Raw genomic sequence first — 8,553 nt, forward strand, 5'->3', positions numbered from 1 at the left:
TTCCGCCACCCAGCCCCCCTGCCGGGCCTTGGGAGACAGGGGCGTGGCCTGGCTCCCCACCAATCAGGCCTGTGGGACCTGCCCGGGAGGCCACCGCAGCTCTGCCAGGGCCGAGGAAATGGCATTTACCTCTTCCCCGAGCAGGACTGCGTTCCCTAGTGTCCCCGTCACAGCCTCGAGCCACCACGCAGCTCTCCTGCGGGCCTCGCCTGAGAAGAAAGCCGTGAGCACTGGGACCACCCCCAGCACTGAGGACTCAGGACAAGTCGGCCACTCTACTCACAGGGCCCCTGTCCCTCCACGAAAAGACCTCACTTTCAAATCAGAACAAAGCGAACATAGCCCCATAGGCAGGAAGCACCCAGATGTGTCCTTGAGTTGCAGGACAGCCCCAGCCTTATTTGAGGTTTAGGGGACAGGATGCATGGAGATTTCTAGACGTGTCCCAACCCAAAGCACCTGCCTCGACCCAGATCTGAGAGGTCAGTCCCTCGAGCAGAGCTGGACACTAAGCCTGACCGTCCTCTGAGCCCCTGGGCCTGCCGCTCACACTCTCCCCCCCAGTCCCCTGGAGCCGCGGTGCTCACGGCTGCCCGGTGCCCAGGTAGGTGTCCACACAGCACTGCCAGTTCTGTGCATCAAGCCAGAAAGAACATTCTTCCAGGATGGATGCCTGCCGGCACCCCGCACCCCTGCTGGGTGGAGAGGGCTGGGCACAGTGAGAATGCATGGCTCACTGCTTTCCGGGGGCCCCCGAGCCCAGCTGCAATTTGCAGATGACACCTGAGAAGTAAGGGGGAGGCGGGGAGGGTCTGCTGGCCTCAATCCTGGTGGTCACTCGCCCTCTGTCACCCCCGCCCAGTGGGCGTCAGCCAGGCCTCGGATACAGGCTGTGATGGGCAGGGAGGGAAGGCCGGTCCCAATGCAGGGGGACAGTAGGGGGGCCCGGAAACCGCCTTGGTGTCCACCGAGCGGTAAGACCTGGCGTTTCCTAAATGGCCGCGCTTGCGACTACCACACGGTGGCTTCCGACATCCCCACCGGGGCAAGCTGGGTTCCCCCCATTTCCGCATATAAAGAAACCATCCCAAGGGAGGTCAAGCCTGCCCAGGTGAGAGGTCTCGGGACAAGTCTGTGCCTGCGAAGCTCTCAGCAGCTCTCAGACTGCACCTTCTGTCCCCAATTTCCATGATTTCCATTTGCCGGGGTCCACAGGGGACCGCACGCGAAGGAGGGTTTCCGCCCTCCCCGACGCGAGGCTCCGCCCCGAACCGTGAGGCCCCGCCCCGCCCCGCCCCCCGACGCGAGGCTCCGCCCCAAACCGTGAGGCTCCGCCCCTCGCCACCAGCCCCGCCCTCCTCGACGCGAGGTTCCGCCCCCGCCACCAGCCCGACCCCCCCCCCGACGCGAGGCTCCGCCCCAAACCGTGAGGCCCCGCCCCAGCCCTGCCCGAGCGCGCCCCCTGCTGGCTCCCCGAGAGCGCGTCAAGTCACTGGGTGGCGGCGGGGACCGCGACAAGGACGCTTCACGGAGAGCGCGTCCCCGGAGGCCAGGACGCAGTCTGTCCTGGGTTTGGACAGTGTCATTCCAGAGACAAGAGCAAGACGGGGCAATGCCGACCGGCCGGTCTCCCGGAGGAACGCTAAGAGCGTCGCCCCTAAAGCGCGGGGTCCTCGAACGGAAACGTCCCCAAGGCAGACTGAATGCCAGATACGAAGAAAAGTCAGGAAACGGGACCTGCTCCTTGACTGCAGAGAAAAACGACGATGGAAACCCCGCGTGGACACACAGGGAACGTTAGCGAGCGCGGGCTGCGTGCTGGGCCCCGTTCCCAGAGCCTCGCCTTTCCCGGCCGCCGCTATATTATTAGCCGAATCATTGGACGTGGAAAATGGGGCGCGGATGTGTAAGTAACTCGTTGAAGGTCACAAGGCCGAAAAGTGGCAGAGAGGATGGATTCGGGCAAACGCCTGCCGGAGACAGGTCACGTGACCCGGGAACTAGCAGTCCTGGGGAGCTGTGTCTGCCCTGAGCGTCTTTCCAGGAGTGCCGAGGCCCGTGCTGTCTCCATTGTCCCTTCCTTAGTCTTAGTCCCCTGGCAACTGCGACAAACAGCAAAGCGTCAGTGTGACAGTCAAGGTGGCCCGTGTTTGGCCACGGCAGAGAGAAGCCCCCACGCTCGCCCTCATGACAGGACTTCCTGCCGCTGCACGGTGGAAACATGCCTCATCCGGGAGCTGAGCAGCTGCAGGGAGCAGCGGATGAGCTAAGGACCCTTCGGCCTGGGCGCCTTCACTAGGGTGAGTCACCTGTCGGGGGTTCTAAAAGGAGCGTGGCATTCCAAGGAAGGCGAGGCCGCAGATGGCTGCAGACCGGCCATGGACAGGGCATCTGCACCCTGTCGCTCACATGCTCGGGGGCCGCAGAGCGGAGGTCCGAGCTCCCCCTTTGCTTCTGCGAAGAGATCGTGTTGTGCCTACTTGTCGGACAGGAAAGCCAGGTGAGCCTGGGGGCAGAGTTCACTGCCACGGACCTCGGTGTGACTCGGCTCTCCCACGAAAAGCAAGCCGGTCGGAGCGTGGAGCCAAAGTGAGAGGGGACAAGCACGTGGTTCCTGACGTCAGTGGCGGGCACTCTGGCTTTACAGAGGGCACCAAAGACACACTGCACCCTGGCGTGCACCCCGGCCCAAGGGAGGGGCGAGGACGGTGGCCACACAGCGACTTTCGGCCTTGAAACTGGGTTTCGGCCTTCAGCTGAGGGGCGTGCAGCTGGCCTGCTGAGCGGCCCCAGTGTGACGCCAGGGCAGAGCCCCGCTGTTGGCAGCACACCGGAGCACGGACGTGCCAGGGACATTCTGTTAGCAAAGGACAAAGCGCAGAAGGAACAAAGCATTCTTGTCCCTTGTTCAGAGCCCTACCGTGTTTACCCAACGTGACAGTGAAGGCTCCCTCGTCACCAGCTGTCGGAGGCAGCTCTCTCCCCGGGACCAGGGCCTGAGTGCCACCCCTGGAGCAGGGCCCCTGAGACCATGCTGTCAGGGAGCGGTGCCCACAGCTCCGGGGAAACTCCGCTGCTCAGATCCATGGGGGACTGCAGGGCTGGGGGCAGGCCGCACCCTGGCCACTGAGGGGTCACTTCTTTCCAGCGGAGTGGTGGGAGGGTCTCTGGAACCAGCCGGAGGGGAGTTGGCTGGGATTCGCTGTCACTGATTGATGGCAGTCTCTCTGACACTGTCCACCCTCGGCCTCCCTCCTGCTGATTTATGTTCTTGGGGCTTTAAATCACGGTGATGGCCCTGCAGGCGCCTGTCCAGCCCAGGGGTCCCGGGGCCCTGGCCTCCCAGCTGGCCGATAGGGACGCTCTGTGTTCCACCTGCTCCGAACCACAGCCAGCCGAGCTCCCTGGGGACTCCTCAGGCAATCGGCAGAGCAATGACTTTCCTGTCACTGACCAGAAGCTCCCTCCGCTGAAAAAACTGCAGAAGTTAGAAAGAAAGACTGACATTGCGGCACACCCTTACCGTGTATGTTGCTAAGCTTCAAAGCAAATACCTGCTCCTGTCAACAGAATAAATGTCCGATCACTAAGACACGCAGATTCTTCCTCAAACAAACTCTGCCCACCACTTGAACCTCGCTGGGCTGGAGGAACTCCCGGGTAGCCCAAGGCTGCCTGACTCTTTCTCCCGTTGTTAAATGCTACACCGAGCCCTCAAAGCCTGCTGCCTCTTAAAGAAAACAAAGGGAAACCCGCAGGGCACTGGGGAGCCCAAGTGTGTTGAGGGCAGCTTGCAGCTCACTGTCCATAGGGTGACAACAGTTGAGATCACAAAAACAAAGCAGGAGAAAGCCGGGTGGGTTCACGGCAGGCCCCTGAGTCTCAGGAAGAACCCCCGCCCTCCCCCAAGTGCCTAAAAGGCTCCTTGATGGAAGGCCTGTCCGACCCAGCACACCTGACCCAGGCGTGGCGGGATTGGGGGGGGGGCAGGCAAGGCCACTTGATCAAAGTCCACCCTGGGACATTATCTCTAGATGGTCCAGCAAACATTTCTTTACCAAACATTGACCCTTCTCTCCCTGCAGATTGCCTTTCTCCCCTTTGAAGTCCCAGGCCCCACTTCCCTCTCCTTAATCCAGAATGACACCTACACTGTCCTCAGAACTTTTCATGCTTATGCGAATTCCCATGCGTACATATTAAAACTTGATTTTCTACTGTTAATCTGCTTGATGCCTTTTTAATCGCTAGGCCTAAGAACCAAGACAGGAGTGGGAATTCTCCCCTCCCCAGGTGGCAGTGTCGGATTTCAGAGACCAGGTCCTACAAGGCACATGCTGTCCTCCCCTCCCCTCCCCCCCTCTCAGGTCACTGGCTCTGACCACGTGCTGCCCTCTGAGAGGCCCTGTGAGGGAGCTGCTCTCCCTGCCCCAAGCCATGGGATGACCGATGACCACAGCCCTGGCGGACAGCATGGGAGACCCCATGAGCCAGGACCACCCAGCAAAGCCCCTTCCCAGCCCTTGGAGGCTGCGGGATACTTGCTGTTTCGGACACCACATTTTGGGGTAAATTGTTGCACTATCAACTGGAGCTCGGACAAATGGGTGGGGGGAGATGCGAGGCTGCAGGCAGGCACTGTTTTCCTTCAGACTCAGGTTTACTTCCTCCCCACCCCACATTCTCTTTGCCTGTGCTCGGGGGAGGAGGAACTCCAAGATCCCAAACAGGGACCCTGGGGACTGGTCTCACACAACCAGCAGCTCACCTGCTGGGAGCAGGAGCCAGGGTTCTAACACCCGGAGCTGTAGGGGTGAGGAGGTCCATGCAGAGGTGAGGGGGTCCATGCAGAGGTGAGGGGGTCCATGCAGAGGTGAGGGGGTGCAGAGGTGAGGGGTTCCGTGCGGAGGTGAGGGGGTCCGTGCAGAGGTGAGGGGGTCGGTGCAGAGGCGAGGGGGTCCATGCAGAGGTGAGGGGGTGCAGAGGCGAGGGTGTCCGTGCAGAGATGAGGGTGTCCATGCAGAGGTGAGGGGGTCCATGCAGAGGTGAGGGGGTCCATGCAGAGGTGAGGGGGTCCGTGCAGAGGTGAGGGTGTCCGTGCAGAGGTGAGGGGGTCCGTGCAGAGGTGAGGGGTTCCGTGCGGAGGTGAGGGGGTCCGTGCAGAGGTGAGGGGGTCGGTGCAGAGGTGAGGGTGTCCGTGCAGAGGTGAGGGGGTCCGTGCAGAGGTGAGGGTGTCCGTGCAGAGGTAAGGGGGTCCATGAATTCTCTGAACAAACACGCGGTGAGCACAGGGTCCCTGGCACTGCGCTCTCCTCTGGGGAGCAGGGCCGGACGAGCAGGGACGGAGTCCTGGTGACGGCTCTGGAGCGTGCAAGGGGCCAGCAGAAAGGTGGGTCTCCGAAGTGGCCGGGGCCCATGCAAAGCTTCCTGGGGGAGGCGACACCCTGGCCTAGGAGGAGCAGGACGGCAGACCACAGTGATGGAGACGGAGGCTGGAGAAGGGAGACGGCGGGTGGCGGAGGGGCTGAAAGGAGGACACGCGGCCTGTCCAGATGTCCTAGTCGCACTGAGCATGACCATGCGGTGTGTCCAGCAGGGCCAGGACCGGGCGGAGGAGGGGTAGGGGCCTGACGAAGAGACGCCGGCTTTACCGCCAGAAGAAACCGGTCTCGTCCAGACTTGGCCACTGCAGCTCATCTCTAGATGCATCTAAGGATGAGCGTGTGGGAGGGCGTGCCACACGAAGACTCCAAATCCCTGCCATCATTGCCGTTAGCACAGGTTGGGGGCAGTCTGCGACTTGCGGGGGAGCTTTCATCCGGTGGGCGTCATCGGACAGCTGCGGACCAGCCGTACCTGACCTTACAGCCCTCTGAACTCTGAGGGTGTCCTGTGTGGACGCATGCACTCTGCCGGGCGCAGGGCCCTGTGACTCAAGCCTCAGTGACTCGGTGCCCCCGCCACAGTGGAGAACCATGGCGGACAGGAAGAAGGAAGGACCACGGAGGTGGACGGGCAGCAAGGTGGGAGGAAGGAGGCCAGGCTGTGTGGTGGAAACATGCCAGCGGGCCTGGGGAGAGGACCCCGCAGTGAGGGATGGAGGCCTGCCACCCACAGCCTGGGAGTGCCACCTTCGGAGGGGTCCCCTCGTCCTGGTCAGATGACATGGCCCCAGCCAACCTCCCGGCTGCAGCCTCCTGACTCCCAATCCACAGACATGGTGCGAAATGACAAACGTTTACTGTTTTAAGATGCTGAGTTTGGGGGAACTGGCTGGGGAGCCGTGGACATTTTAAGGCATCCAGCTTCGTTCCTGGGCATCGCTGCCTTTGGCTTCTCTGAGAACCAGGTTTTTTTGACATTCTCCTTTATGACATTTGCACACATGGCCCGTGCACAGTGACCTCAGAGCCCAGCTCGTGGCCATTATGCGGCACCTCCCCAGCCCCTGCCGCCAACAGCATGACGCCCGCACCGTGCCCCGCAGTTCGCGTGTCTACACGACGCTCCCACGCCAGCCTCGCAGGGACGTTGGAGCAGGAAAACCCTGCTCTGCATTTCTCCATTGCGCTCAATGACATCAAAGTGATTTGTCCAAGGCCACACAGGCGGTGAGTAGTGGCTGCGACTCTGACCCCAACCCCGACTGTGAGTCTGCTGAAGCTACCGTAACAAGGTAGTGTGAATGGAAAGGCGCAAAACAGTAGGAATTTATTCTCTCTGTTCCAGAGGCTGGAAGTCCAAGGTCAAGGGTCAGCAGACTTGGCTCCTCCTGCTGCTGTGGCCGCCTCGCATGGTCCTTGGCTGCGGCTGCATCTGGTCTCTGCCCCATCACCACACGCGGCCCTCTAACTGTGCATGTCCCTTCCCTCGTAGGAGGCACCAGACATGTAGGATTAAGGGCCCACTCAGGTGACCTGATCTTAACTAATTATGTCCACAAAGACCTCGTTTTGAATGAGTCACATTTACAGGGGTTAGGACTTCGACGTATCTTTTGGGGGATGAAATGAACCCACAGCACTTTCACAAATTACATTCTTCCAAAATAGACAGTCCACAAAGATTACCAGACGGACTCGCCATAAACTGGGCTGGGCTCGCTTCACCACAAAGCACAGCCCAGAAAGAAGCATTCTGGAGAGTACATCAGAGTGCCCACGAGGGGGCGCCACTGACTAGAAAATACAATACCTGAGATTTTTTTTTACCAAATTCCTTTATGAAATATATATATTTTTGACATCTTTAACCAAGATCTTAAAGCTGGGTAGCCCAGAGAGATTGAAGGGTTTCCTGATTTTCCAATCGGAGATTTCCAAGCAGCTTTAAATCTCACTGTCCCACGTGTTTGGGGCTTGGAGCCGCCCTGGGTTGGAAGATTCTCAGGGAGAGACCGGGGCCCCCATAGTCCCTGCCACAGGCACTCGGGAGGACCCCAGGACAGCAGAACCAGAGGGGCGGGAGCTCCTGCTTCACCAAGTTTCTGAAACAGCTCTAATCAGAACAGTTTGTCATACTTAGGAGAGTAAACCAGACCTAAAGCGCAGGCAGCCAGATAAGAAAGCAGTGAAGTATCTGAGCCATGGACTAGAAATACACATAAAATAATTCTAGGCAATTACCGCTTTCACGATATTTCAGCTTGGCGCCTTCTCTGTGATTTAGAAGAAAGGTATTTGTTTGCTATTAGGATCAGAAAGAATAAAGCGCAGAGCCAAGCAGCCACTGCGGGAGAGAAACGGCCCCAGGGCGGTTGCTAACTTATGTGGAGGATGGGAGTAAACGGGCTGGGAGAAAGGCGTCCACGGCCACTTCCAGCACCTTCCAGCACGGCACACGTCAGCTGAGAGCTTGGCCAAGGCGCGACTTGAGTGTCCACCGCGTCTGCTGAACAAGGTTGGGTCCAATGAGATAGGGCGCGGCCCGGATCGACGCAACAAACTCCCAGTCAAAATTCTCTTCCCCAAAAATGTTCACCTCTGCGTTTCCAGCGCAGGAGGGTTCTGAACTCAGTTTTGCTCTGTAGATCAAGGCGCTTAACCTACCAGTGACCCCTAACCTCAGAACCGCGGCCCCAGCTGAGGGCCAGGGCTGCCCCCCGCCCGCAGGCCATGTCCCCTAACGTGAGATGCTGAGGGGCCAGTGTCCGCAGTCTGCATCCGGCGTCGTTAGTTTCCGTCAGCTCTGCCGGGCTGGGGCTCAGCCCGACCGACGGCCAGGCAGGTTCAGGGCCGAAGGTCAGTCAACCCGCAAGGCAGCCCGCCCCGCCCCGCCCCGCCGCTCCCGCCAGGGCCCGTCGCTGCATGGCTGGGGCTCCGGCCCCCAGGTGACACACAGACCACTGCCTCGGGCTGCGCCCGCAGGGGACGACGACACGGGCCCGAGGCAGGTGAGTTCCGCCAAAGGACCGGTTCCTCCCGCGGGGCTTGCGCTTGGCCTCGGGGCCCCGGGGCCGCCCTGGCCCCGCCCCTTACAGCCCCGGCCCCGCCCCTTACAGCTCCGGCCCCGCCCCTTACAGCTCCGGCCCCGCCCCCGGCCGTGCGCGCACGC

At 60.7% G+C, this 8,553-nt stretch overlaps 1 long non-coding RNA gene across 1 annotated transcript; it reads right to left on the reverse strand.

The window, feature by feature from the left end:
- Nucleotides 1–6,295: 6,295 nt before the first annotated feature.
- LOC118613382 lies at nucleotides 6,296–8,245 on the reverse strand. Its single transcript, XR_004955453.1, has 2 exons — nucleotides 7,981–8,245; nucleotides 6,296–7,887 (listed from the first exon to the last, which is right to left on the reverse strand). It is a non-coding gene; the product is annotated as an uncharacterized LOC118613382 (long non-coding RNA).
- Nucleotides 8,246–8,553: the final 308 nt, after the last annotated feature.

Source organism: Rousettus aegyptiacus, unplaced genomic scaffold (genome assembly GCF_014176215.1).
Source record: "Rousettus aegyptiacus isolate mRouAeg1 unplaced genomic scaffold, mRouAeg1.p scaffold_m13_p_18, whole genome shotgun sequence".
NCBI lineage: Eukaryota > Metazoa > Chordata > Mammalia > Chiroptera > Pteropodidae > Rousettus > Rousettus aegyptiacus.